Here is a 13,745-nt window from a genome sequence, read left to right as displayed (position 1 = left end):
TACATCTATAAAATGTAATTCAGACTGCCTCGTCCCACTTTATGCTGTACCGCTTTGGCAAATGCTTTATCTGCGCCATTCGCCTTAATCACATCTGAGAGTAATTCTTAAAAAAAAACGCCTGTCGCTAATTGTTCGTCATCACAGATACTGTTTGCTATACGGCCACGACGCGCAACTGATTTCCAAAATTCATATTTCTCCAGTGTGGATGGAACGTCCGATGCCTGGTTTATTAGAGCAGTGCTCTACCACTGAGCTAAAGAGGCGCGGCCTAGCGGTACTCTTGGGTTCTTCGTCCTTACGGTCGTCTGCATCATCAGACTTCAGCTGACAACACTTCATATTACCGGATAATATTTGCAGCTATGGTGACCCATTACTGCTTGCCTACACATCTGGCACGTAACCGATGTGCTCTCCAAACAACAACACTTGCATTTCAGAACATGTCTTCCACACATGTCTACAAAATCACCTTTACATTCAAATACAGTTTTCTTGTGACTGACAGAGACGTAGGCAAAGTTTAAAGTTGCTATTTCCATTACATCTCCTTAATCAGAAAAACGGTAATTTACATCTGCAACGGAACAAAATTCCGTTCCGCCCAGCGTGTGGCTCGAACCCACGACCCTAGGATTAAGAGTCTGACGCTCTACCGACTGAGCTAGCCGGCTACCTCGGTGAATACCTGCCGGATAGCACGTCACACAGTACTCGTTTGGGTTGGGTGGTCCCATACAGAATCTCTCCATGCTGCCTAATGTTTTCCTAACGTCACAATCGTCACGTACTTCACTTTTATGTCATAATCATTTCTGAGAAGTAAAGAAATTGCATGAAAGCATGCAGAGCTAGTGGCGTCAAAATTAACACACATACTTTATGTGACTCAAAAGCCGAACGAGTTACTTTCCGACGTTGTTTTAGATGTGCAAGTGCCAGTCAAAACTCGTGGTGTCAGCACTCTGCCGACCATTTCGCTAGTTAACACCGGTCTAGTTGTGTGTGTTTCAAGCTCAAGAGCATTTCGAAGCAAAAAATGGTCAACAGCAACATTCAGACGGTTCCGTACTGCTCAATCGCTACATTAAAACGGTATGTTTCTTTTTCAGAACTGGAAATAATCGAGCGTGACAACATTCGTACCGGTAATCATCAGATCCGAAGTCCGACGCCTTATCCATTAGGCCACATGGTCACTGACGACCAACTGTATCATGTATACGACTCATCTCGAAACGCTCACACCCCTGAGGATTTGTGTTTTCGTTTTACACAGCCGCTGCCCCTTGCTCTTTCCCACCCATTCGTTACATTCAACCTCTTACGAAATCGACCAAATATAGACTGAGAAACAAGACCACACACTTTGTGCATTCGGAATCGAAGGCAGGGCGTCCCTCGCCGCATTTGCTACGATGGCCATTTGCTAGTTCTGCAGAAGCGGCGGCGACGACGACGACGACCGCGAGAGGCTCTGAGATATGTGAGAAATACATCTATAAGATGTAATTCAGACTGCCTCGTCCCACTTTATGCTGTACCGCTTTGGCAAATGCTTTATCTGCGCCATTCGCCTTAATCACATCTTAGAGTAATTCTTAAAAAAAACGCCTGTCGCTAATTGTTCGTCATCACAGATACTGTTTGCTATACGGCCACGACGCGCAACTGATTTCCAAAAAAGTCATCTTTCTCCTGTTTGGATAGAACGTCCGATGCCTGGTTTATTAGAGCAGTGCTCTATCACTGAACTAAAGAGGCGCGGCCTAGCGGTACTCTTGGGTACTTCGTCCTTACGGTCGTCTGCATCATCAGACTTCAGCTGACAACACTTCATATTACCGGCTAATATTTGCAGCTATGGCGACCCATTACTGCTTGGCTACACATCTGACACGTAACCGATGTGCTCTCCAAACAACAACACTTGCATTTCAGAACATGTCTTCCACACATGTCTACAAAATCAGCTTCACATTCAAATACAGTTTCTTGTGACTGACAGAGACGTAGGCAAAGTTTAAAGTTGCTATTTCCATTACATCTCCTTAATCAGAAAAACGGTAATTTACATCTGCTGCGGAACAAAATTCCGTTCCGCCCAGCGTGTGGCTCGAACCCACGACCCTAGGATTAAGAGTCTGACGCTCTACCGAGTGAGCTAGCCGGCTACTTTAGTGAATGCCTGCCGGATAGCACGTCACACAGTACTCGTTTGGGTTGGGTGGTCCCATACAGAATCTCTCCATGCTGCCTAATGTTTTCCTAACGTCACACTCGTCACGTACTTCACTTTTATGTCATAATCATTTCTGAGAGGTAAAGAAATTGCATGACAGCATGCAGAGCTAGTGGCGTCAAAATTAACACACATACTTTATGTGACTCAAAAGCCGAACGAGTTACTTTCCGACGTTGTTTTAGATGTGCAAGTGCCAGTCAAAACTCGCGGTGTCGGCACTCTGCCGACCATTTCGCTAGTTAACACCGGTCTTGTTGTGTGTGTTTCAAGCTCAAGAGCATTTCGAAGCCAAAAATGGACAACAGCAACATTCAGACGGTTTCGTACTGCTCAATTGCTACATTAAAACGGTATGTTTCTTTTTCAGAACTGGAAAAAAACGAGCGTGACAACATTCGAACCTGTAATCATCAGATCCGAAGTCCGACGCCTTAACCATTAGGCCACATGGTCACTGACGACCAACTATATCATGTATACGACTCATCTCGAAACGCTCACACCCCTGAGGATTTGTGTTTTCGTTTTACACAGCCGCTGCCCCTTGCTCTTTCGCACCCATTCGTTACATTCAACCTCTTACGAGACCGACCAAATATAGACTGAGAAACAAGACCACACACTTTGTGCATTCGGAATCGAAGGCAGGGCGTCCCTCGCCGCATTTGCTACGATGGCCATTTGCTAGTTCTGCAGAAGCGGCGGCGGCGGCGACGACGACGACGACGACGACGACGACGACGACCGCGAGAGGCTCTGAGATATGTGAGAAATACATCTATAAAATGTAATTCAGACTGCCTCGTCCCACTTTATGCTGTACCGCTTTGGCAAATGTTTTATCTGCGCCATTCGCCTTAATCACATCTTAGAGTAATTCTTAAAAAAAACGCCTGTCGCTAATTGTTCGTCATCACAGATACTGTTTGCTATACGGCCACGACGCGCAACTGATTTCCAAAATTCATCTTTCACCTGTTTGGATGGAACGTCCGATGTCTTGTTTATTAGAGCAGTGCTCTACCACTGAGCTAAAGAGGCGCGGCCTAGCGGTACTCTTGGGTACTTCGTCCTTACGGTCGTCTGCATCATCAGACTTCAGCTGACAACACTTCATATTACCGGCTAATATTTGCAGCTATGGCGACCCATTACTGCTTGGCTACACATCTGACACGTAACCGATGTGCTCTCCAAACAACAACACTTGCATTTCAGAACATGTCTTCCACACATGTCTACAAAATCACCTTCTCATTCAAATACAGTTTCCTTGCGACTGACAGAGACGTAGGCAAAGTTTAAAGTTGCTATTTCCATTACATCTCCTTAAACAGAAAAACGGTAATTTACATCTGCAGCGGAACAAAATTCCGTTCCGCCCAGCGTGTGGCTCGAACCCACGACCCTAGGATTAAGAGTCTGACGCTTTACCGACTGAGCTAGCCGGCTACTTTAGTGAATGCCTGCCGGATAGCACGTCACACAGTACTTGTTTGGGTTGGGTGGTCCCATACAGAATCTCTCCATGCTGCCTAATGTTTTCCTAACGTCACACTCGTCACGTACTTCACTTTTATGTCATAATCATTTCTGAGAGGTAAAGAAATTGCATGACAGCATGCAGAGCTAGTGGCGTCAAAATTAACACACATACTTTATGTGACTCAAAAGCCGAACGAGTTACTTTCCGACGTTGTTTTAGATGTGCAAGTGCCAGTCAAAACTCGCGGTCTCGGCACTCTGCCGACCATTTCGCTAGTTAACACCGGTCTTGTTGTGTGTGTTTCAAGCTCAAGAGCATTTCGAAGCAAAAAATGGTCAACAGCAACATTCAGACGGTTTCGTACTGCTCAATTGCTACATTAAAACGGTATGTTTCTTTTTCAGAACTGGAAAAAAACGAGCGTGACAACATTCGAACCTGTAATCATCAGATCCGAAGTCCGACGCCTTATCCATTAGGCCACATGGTCACTGACGACCAACTATATCTTGTATACGACTCATCTCGAAACGCTCACACCCCTGAGGATTTGTGTTTTCGTTTTACACAGCCGCTGCCCCTTGCTCTTTCGCACCCATTCGTTACATTCAACCTCTTACGAGACCGACCAAATATAGACTGAGAAACAAGACCACACACTTTGTGCATTCGGAATCGAAGGCAGGGCGTCCCTCGCCGCATTTGCTACGATGGCCATTTGCTAGTTCTGCAGAAGCGGCGGCGGCGGCGACGACGACCGCGAGAGGCTCTGAGATATGTGAGAAATACATCTATAAAATGTAATTCAGACTGCCTCGTCCCACTTTATGCTGTACCGCTTTGGCAAATGCTTTATCTGCGCCATTCGCCTTAATCACATCTTAGAGTAATTCTTAAAAAAAACGCCTGTCGCTAATTGTTCGTCATCACAGATACTGTTTGCTATACGGCCACGACGCGCAACTGATTTCCAAAATTCATCTTTCTCCTGTGTGGATGGAACGTCCGATGCCTGGTTTATTAGAGCAGTGCTCTACCACTGAGCTAAAGAGGCGCGGCCTAGCGGTACTCTTGGGTACTTCGTCCTTACGGTCGGCTGCATCATCAGACTTCAGCTGACAACACTTCATATTACTGGCTAATATTTGTAGATATGGCGACCCATTACTGCTTGGCTACACATCTGACACGTAACCGATGTGCTCTCCAAACAACAACACTTGCATTTCAGAACATGTCTTCCACACATGTCTACAAAATCACCTTCACATTCAAATACAGTTTCCTTGTGACTGACAGTGACGTAGGCAAAGTTTAAAGTTGCTATTTCCATTACATCTCCTTAATCAGAAAATCGGTAATTTACATCTGCAGCGGAACAAAATTCCGTTCCGCCCAGCGTGTGGCTCGAACCCACGACCCTAGGATTAAGAGTCTGACGCTCTACCGACTGAGCTAGCCGGCTACCTCGGTGAATACCTGCCGGATAGCACGTCACACAGTACTCGTTTGGGTTGGGTGGTCCCATACATAATCTCTCCATGCTGCCTAATGTTTTCCTAACGTCACACTCGTCACGTACTTCACTTTTATGTCATAATCATTTCTGAGAGGTAAAGAAATTGCATGACAGCATGCAGAGCTAGTGGCGTCAAAATTAACACACATACTTTATGTGACTCAAAAGCCGAACGAGTTACTTTCCGACGTTGTTTTAGATGTGCAAGTGCCAGTCAAAACTCGCGGTGTCGGCACTCTGCCGACCATTTCGCTAGTTAACACCGGTCTTGTTGTGTGTGTTTCAAGCTCAAGAGCATTTCGAAGCAAAAAATGGTCAACAGCAACATTCAGACGGTTTCGTACTGCACAATTGCTACAATAAAACGGTATGTTTCTTTTTCAGAACTGGAAAAAAACGAGCGTGACAACATTTGAACCTGTAATCATCAGATCCGAAATCCGACGCCTTATCCACTAGGCCACATGGTCACTGACGACCAATTATATCATGTATACGACTCATCTCGAAACGCTCACACCCCTGAGGATTTGTGTTTTCGTTTTACAAAGCCGCTGCCCCTTGCTCTTTCCCACCCATTCGTTACATTCAACCTCTTACGAGACCGACCAAATATAGACTGAGAAACAAGACCACACACTTTGTGCATTCGGAATCGAAGGCAGGGCGTCCCTCGCCGCATTTGCTACGATGGCCATTTGCTAGTTCTGCAGAAGCGGCGGCAGCGGCGACGACGACGACGACGACGACGACCGCGAGAGCCTCTGAGATACGTGAGAAATACATCTATAAAATGTAATTCAGACTGCCTCGTCCCACTTTATGTTGTACCGCTTTGGCAAATGCTTTATCTGCGCCATTCGCCTTAATCACATCTGAGAGTAATTCTTAAAAAAACGCCTGTCGCTAATTGTTCGTCATCACAGATACTGTTTGCTATACGGCCACCACGCGCAACTGATTTCCAAAATTCATCTTTCTCCTGTGTGGATGGAACGTCCGATGCCTGGTTTATTAGAGCAGTGCTCTACCACTGAGCTAAAGAGGCGCGGCCTAGCGGTACTCTTGGGTACTTCGTCCTTACGGTCGTCTGCATCATCAGACTTCAGCTGACAACACTTCATATTACCGGCTAATATTTGCAGCTATGGCGACCCATTACTGCTTGGCTACACATCTGACACGTAACCGATGTGCTCTCCAAACAACAACACTTGCATTTCAGAACATGTCTGCCACACATGTCTACAAAATCACCTTCACATTCAAATACAGTTTCCTTGTGACTGACAGAGACGTAGGCAAAGTTTAAAGTTGCTATTTCCATTACATCTCCTTAATCAGAAAAACGGTAATTTACATCTGCAGCGGAACAAAATTCCGTTCCGCCCAGCGTGTGGCTCGAACCCACGACCCTAGGATTAAGAGTCTGACGCTCTACCGACTGAGCTAGCCGGCTACCTCGGTGAATACCTGCCGGATAGCACGTCACACAGTACTCGTTTGGGTTGGGTGGTCCCATACAGAATCTCTCCATGCTGCCTAATGTTTTCCTAACGTCACACTCGTCACGTACTTCACTTTTATGTCATAATCATTTCTGAGAGGTAAAGAAATTGCATGACAGCATGCAGAGCTAGTGGCGTCAAAATTAACACACATACTTTATGTGACTCAAAAGCCGAACGAGTTACTTTCCGACGTTGTTTTAGATGTGCAAGTGCCAGTCAAAACTCGCGGTGTCGGCACTCTGCCGACCATTTCGCTAGTTAACACCGGTCTTGTTGTGTGTGTTTCAAGCTCAAGAGCATTTCGAAGCAAAAAATGGTCAACAGCAACATTCAGACGGTTTCGTACTGCACAATTGCTACAATAAAACGGTATGTTTCTTTTTCAGAACTGGAAAAAAACGAGCGTGACAACATTTGAACCTGTAATCATCAGATCCGAAATCCGACGCCTTATCCATTAGGCCACATGGTCACTGACGACTAACTATATCATGTATACGACTCATCTCGAAACGCTCACACCCCTGAGGATTTGTGTTTTCGTTTTACACAGCCGCTGCCCCTTGCTCTTTCCCACCCATTCGATACATTCAACCTCTTACGAGACTGACCAAATATAGACTGAGAAACAAGACCACACACTTTGTGCATTCGGAATCGAAGGCAGGGCGTCCCTCGCCGCATTTGCTACGATGGCCGTTTGCTAGTTCTGCAGAAGCGGCGGCAGCGGCGACGACGACGACGACGGCGACCGCGAGAGCCTCTGAGATACGTGAGAAATACATCTATAAAATGTAATTCAGACTGCCTCGTCCCACTTTATGTTGTACCGCTTTGGCAAATGCTTTATCTGCGCCATTCGCCTTAATCACATCTGAGAGTAATTCTTAAAAAAACGCCTGTCGCTAATTGTTCGTCATCACAGATACTGTTTGCTATACGGCCACGACGCGCAACTGATTTCCAAAATTCATCTTTCTCCTGTGTGGATGGAACGTCCGATGCCTGGTTTATTAGAGCAGTGCTCTACCACTGAGCTAAAGAGGCGCGGCCTAGCCGTACTCTTGGGTACTTCGTCCTTACGGTCGTCTGCATCATCAGACTTCAGCTGACAACACTTCATATTACCGGCTAATATTTGCAGCTATGGCGACCCATTACTGCTTGGCTACACATCTGACACGTAACCGATGTGCTCTCCAAACAACAACACTTGCATTTCAGAACATGTCTGCCACACATGTCTACAAAATCACCTTCACATTCAAATACAGTTTCCTTGTGACTGACAGAGACGTAGGCAAAGTTTAAAGTTGCTATTTCCATTACATCTCCTTAATCAGAAAAACGGTAATTTACATCTGCAGCGGAACAAAATTCCGTTCCGCCCAGCGTGTGGCTCGAACACACGACCCTAGGACTGAGAGTGTAACGCTCTACCGACTGAGCTAGCCGGCTACCTCGGTGAATACCTGCCGGATAGCACGTCACACAGTACTCGTTTGGGTTGGGTGGTCCCATACAGAATCTCTCCATGCTGCCTAATGTTTCCCTAACGTCACACTCGTCACGTACTTCACTTTTATGTCATAATCATTTCTGAGAGGTAAAGAAATTGCATGACAGCATGCAGAGCTAGTGGCGTCAAAATTAACACACATACTTTATGTGACTCAAAAGCCGAACGAGTTACTTTCCGACGTTGTTTTAGATGTGCAAGTGCCAGTCAAAACTCGCGGTGTCGGCACTCTGCCGACCATTTCGCTAGTTAACACCGGTCTTGTTGTGTGTGTTTCAAGCTCAAGAGCATTTCGAAGCAAAAAATGGTCAACAGCAACATTCAGACGGTTTCGTACTGCTCAATTGCTACATTAAAGCGGTATGTTTCTTTTTCAGAACTGGAAAAAAACGAGCGCGACAACATTTGAACCTGTAATCATCAGATCCGAAGTCCGACGCCTTATCCATTAGGCCACATGGTCACTGACGACCAACTATATCATGTATACGACTCATCTCGAAACGCTCACACCCCTGAGGATTTGTGTTTTCGTTTTACACAGCCGCTGCCCCTTGCTCTTTCCCACCCATTCGATACATTCAACCTCTTACGAGACCGACCAAATATAGACTGAGAAACAAGACCACACACTTTGTGCATTCGGAATCGAAGGCAGGGCGTCCCTCGCCGCATTTGCTACGATGGCCATTTGCTAGTTCTGCAGAAGCGGCGGCGGCGACGACGACGACGACGACGACGAGGACCGCGAGATATGTGAGAAATACATCTATAAAATGTAATTCAGACTGCCTCATCCCACTTTATGCTGTACCGCTTTGGCAAATGCTTTATGTGCGCCATTCGCATTAATCACATCTGAGAGTAATTCTTAAAAAAAACGCCTGTCGCTAATTGTTCGTCATCACAGATACTGTTTGCTATACGGTCACGACGCGCAACTGATTTCCAAAATTCATCTTTTTCCTGTGTGGATGGAACGTCCGATGACTGGTTTATTAGAGCAGTGCTCTACCACTGAGCTAAAGAGGCGTGGCCTAGCGAAACTCTTGGGTACTTCGTCCTTACGGTCGTCTGCATCATCAGACTTCAGCTGACAACACTTCATAATACCGGCTAATATTTGCAGCTATGGCGACCCATTACTGCTTGGCTACACATCTGACACGTAACCGATGTGCTCTCCAAACAACAACACTTGCATTTCAGAACATGTCTTCCACACATGTCTACAAAATCACCTTCACATTCAAATACAGTTTCCTTGTGACTAACAGAGACGTAGGCAAAGTTTAAAGTTGCTATTTCCATTACATCTCCTTAATCAGAAAAACGGTAATTTACATCTGCAGCGGAACAAAATTCCGTTCCGCCCAGCGTGTGGCTCGAACCCACGACCCTAGGATTAAGAAACTGACGCTCTACCGACTGAGCTAGCCGGCTACCTCTGTGAATACCTGCCGGATAGCACGTCACACAGTACTCGTTTGGGTTGGGTGGTCCCATACAGAATCTCTCCATGCTGCCTAATGTTTTCCTAACGTCACACTCGTCACGTACTTCACTTTTATGTCATAATCATTTCTGAGAGGTAAAGAAATTGCATGACAGCATGCAGAGCTAGTGGCGTCAAAATTAACACACATACTTTATGTGACTCAAAAGCCGAACGAGTTACTTTCCGACGTTGTTTTAGATGTGCAAGTGCCAGTCAAAACTCGCGGTGTCGGCACTCTGCCGACCATTTCGCTAGTTAACACCGGTCTTGTTGTGTGTGTTTCAATCTCAAGAGCATTTCCAAGCAAAAAATGGTCAACAGCAACATTCAGACGGTTTCGTACTGCTCAATTGCTACATTAAAACGGTATGTTTCTTTTTCAGAACTGGAAAAAAACGAGCGTGACAACATTCGAACCTGTAATCATCAGATCCGAAGTCCGACGCCTTATCCATTAGGCCACATGGTCACTGACGACCAACTATATCATGTATACGACTCATCTCGAAACGCTCACACCCCTGAGGATTTGTGTTTTCGTTTTACACAGCCGCTGCCCCTTGCTCTTTCCCACCCATTCGATACATTCAACCTCTTACGAGACCGACCAAATATAGACTGAGAAACAAGTCCACACACTTTGTGCATTCGGAATCGAAGGCAGGGCGTCCCTCGCCGCATTTGCTACGATGGCCATTTGCTAGTTCTGCAGAAGCGGCGGCGGCGACGACGACGACGACGACGACGACGACGACGACGACGACGACGACGACGACCGCAAGAGGCTCTGAGATATGTGAGCAATACATCTATAAAATGTAATTCACATTGCCTCGTCCCACTTTATGCTGTACCGCTTTGGCAAATGCTTTATCTGCGCCATTGGCCTTAATCACATCTGAGAGTAATTCTTAAAAAAAACGCCTGTCGCTAATTGTTCGTCATCACAGATACTGTTTGCTATACGGCCACGACGCGCAACTGATTTCCAAAATTCATCTTTCTCCTGTGTGGATGGAACGTCCGATGCCTGGTTTATTAGAGCAGTGCTCTAGCACTGAGCTAAAGAGGCGCGGCCTAGCGGTACTCTTGGGTACTTCGTCCTTACGGTCGTCTGCATCATCAGACTTCAGCTGACAACACTTCATATTACCGGCTAATATTTGCAGCTATGGCGACCCATTACTGCTTGGCTACATATCTGACACGTAACCGATGTGCTCTCCAAACAACAACACTTGCATTTCAGAACATGTCTTCCACACATGTCTACAAAATCACCTTCACATTCAAATACAGTTTCCTTGTGACTGACAGAGACGTAGGCAAAGTTTAAAGTTGCTACTTCCATTACATCTCCTTAATCAGAAAAACGGTAATTTACATCTGCAGCAGAACAAAATTCCGTTCCGCCCAGCGTGTGGCTCGAACCCACGACCCTAGGATTAAGAGTCTGACGCTCTACCGACTGAGCTAGCCGGCTACCTCGGTGAATACCTGCAGGATAGCACGTCACACAGTACTCGTTTGGGTTGGGTGGTCCCATACAGAATCTCCCCATGCTGCCTAATGTTTTCCTAACGTCACACTCGTCACGTACTTCACTTTTATGTCATAATCATTTCTGAGAGGTAAAGAAATTGCATGACAGCATGCAGAGCTAGTGGCGTCAAAATTAACACACATACTTTATGTGACTCAAAAGCCGTACGAGTTACTTTCCGACGTTGTTTTAGATGTGCAAGTGCCAGTCAAAACTCGCGGTGTCGGCACTCTGCCGACCATTTCGCTAGTTAACACCGGTCTTGTTGTGTGTGTTTCAAGCTCAAGAGCATCTCCAAGCAAAAAAAGGTCAACAGCAACATTCAGACGGTTTCGTACTGCTCAATTGCTACATTAAAACGGTATGTTTCTTTTTCAGAACTGGAAAAAAACGAGCGTGACAACATTCGAACCTGTAATCATCAGATCCGAAGTCCGACGCCTTATCCATTAGGCCACATGGTCACTGACGACCAACTATATCACGTATACGACTCATCTCGAAACGCTCACACCCCTGAGGATTTGTGTTTTCGTTTTACACAGCCGCTGCCCCTTGCTCTTTCCCACCCATTCGATACATTCAACCTCTTACGAGACCGACCAAATATAGACTGAGAAACAAGACCACACACTTTGTGCATTGGGTATCGAAGGCAGGGCGTCCCTCGCCGCATTTGCTACGATGGCCATTTGCTAGTTCTGCAGAAGCGGCGGCGGCGACGACGACGACGACGACGACGACGATATGTGAGAAATACATCTATAAAATGTAATTCAGACTGCCTCGCCCACTTTATGCTGTACCGCTTTGGAAAATGCTTTATCTGCGCCATTCGCCTTAATCACATCTGAGAGTAATTCTTAAAAAAAACGCCTGTCGCTAATTGTTCGTCATCACAGATACTGTTTGCTATACGGCCACGATGCGCAACTGATTTCCAAAATTCATCTTTCTCCTGTGTGGATGGAACGCCCAATGCCTGGTTTATTAAAGCAGTGCTCTACCACTGACATAAAGAGGCGCGGCCTAGCAGTACTCTTGGGTACTTCGTCCTTACGGTCGTCTGCATCATCAGACTTCAGCTGACAACACTTCATATTACCGGCTAATATTTGCAGCTATGGCGACCCATTACTGCTTGGCTACACATCTGACACGTAACCGATGTGCTCTCCAAACAACAACACTTGCATTTCAGAACATGTCTTCCACACATGTCTACAAAATCACCTTCACATTCAAATACAGTTTCCTTGTGACTGACAGAGACGTAGGCAAAGTTTAAAGTTGCTATTTCCATTACATCTCCTTAATCAGAAAAACGGTAATTTACATCTACAGCGGAACAAAATTCCGCTCCGACCAGCGTGTGGCTCGAAACCACGACCCTAGGATTAAGAGTCTGACGCTCTACCGACTGAGCTAGCCGGCTACCTCGGTGAATACCTGCCGGATAGCACGTCACACAGTACTCGTTTGGGTTGGGTGGTCCCATACAGAATCTCTCCATGCTGCCTAATGTTTTCCTAACGTCACACTCGTCACGTACTTCACTTTTATGTCATAATCATTTCTGAGAGGTAAAGAAATTGCATGACAGCATGCAGAGCTAGTGGCGTCAAAATTAACACACATACTTTATGTGACTCAAAAGCCGAACGAGTTACTTTCCGACGTTGTTTTAGATGTGCAAGTGCCAGTCAAAACTCGCGGTGTCGGCACTCTGCCGACCATTTCGCTAGTTAACACCGGTCTTGTTGTGTGTGTGTCAAGCTCAAGAGCATTTCCAAGCAAAAAATGGTCAACAGCAACATTCAGACGGTTTCGTACTGCTCAATTGCTACATTAAAACGGTATGTTTCTTTTTCAGAACTGGAAAAAAACAAGCGTGACAACATTCGAACCTGTAATCATCAGATCCGAAGTCCGACGCGTTATCCATTAGGCCACATGGTCACTGACGACCAACTATATCATGTATACTACTCATCTCGAAACGCTCACACCCCTGAGAATTTGTGTTTTCGTTTTACACAGCCGCTGCCCCTTGCTCTTTCCCACCCATTCGTTACATTCAACCTCTTACGAGACCGACCAAATATAGACTGAGAAACAAGACCACACACTTTGTGCATACGGAATCGAAGGCAGGGCGTCCCTCGCCGCATTTGCTACGATGGCCATTTGCTACTTCTGCAGAAGCGGCGGCGACGACGACGACGACGACAGCGAGAGGCTCTGAGATATGTGAGAAATACATCTATAAAATGTAATTCAGACTGCCTCGTCCCACTTTATGCTGTACCGCTTTGGCAAATGCTTTATCTGCGCCATTCGCCTTAATCACATCTGAGAGTAATTCTTAAAAAAACGCCTGTCGCTAATTGTTCGTCATCACAGATACTGTTTGCTATA

General features: G+C 46.0%; 4 non-coding genes across 4 annotated transcripts; all 4 read right to left on the bottom strand.

The window, feature by feature from the left end:
- Positions 1–607: 607 nt before the first annotated feature.
- Trnak-cuu (transfer RNA lysine (anticodon CUU)) lies at positions 608–680 on the bottom strand. The gene has a single exon. It is a non-coding gene; the product is annotated as a tRNA-Lys (tRNA).
- A 4,449-nt stretch (positions 681–5,129) lies between these two features.
- Positions 5,130–5,202, bottom strand: Trnak-cuu (transfer RNA lysine (anticodon CUU)). Its single transcript has one exon. It is a non-coding gene; the product is annotated as a tRNA-Lys (tRNA).
- A 1,440-nt stretch (positions 5,203–6,642) lies between these two features.
- Trnak-cuu (transfer RNA lysine (anticodon CUU)) lies at positions 6,643–6,715 on the bottom strand. Its single transcript has one exon. It is a non-coding gene; the product is annotated as a tRNA-Lys (tRNA).
- Positions 6,716–11,194: 4,479 nt separating this feature from the next.
- On the bottom strand, positions 11,195–11,267 carry Trnak-cuu (transfer RNA lysine (anticodon CUU)). Its single transcript has one exon. It is a non-coding gene; the product is annotated as a tRNA-Lys (tRNA).
- Positions 11,268–13,745: the final 2,478 nt, after the last annotated feature.

The sequence above is a fragment of the Schistocerca gregaria genome, chromosome 7 (genome assembly GCF_023897955.1).
Source record: "Schistocerca gregaria isolate iqSchGreg1 chromosome 7, iqSchGreg1.2, whole genome shotgun sequence".
Taxonomy (NCBI): Eukaryota; Metazoa; Arthropoda; class Insecta; order Orthoptera; family Acrididae; genus Schistocerca; species Schistocerca gregaria.
This window is presented reverse-complemented; position numbering and strand designations above follow the sequence as displayed.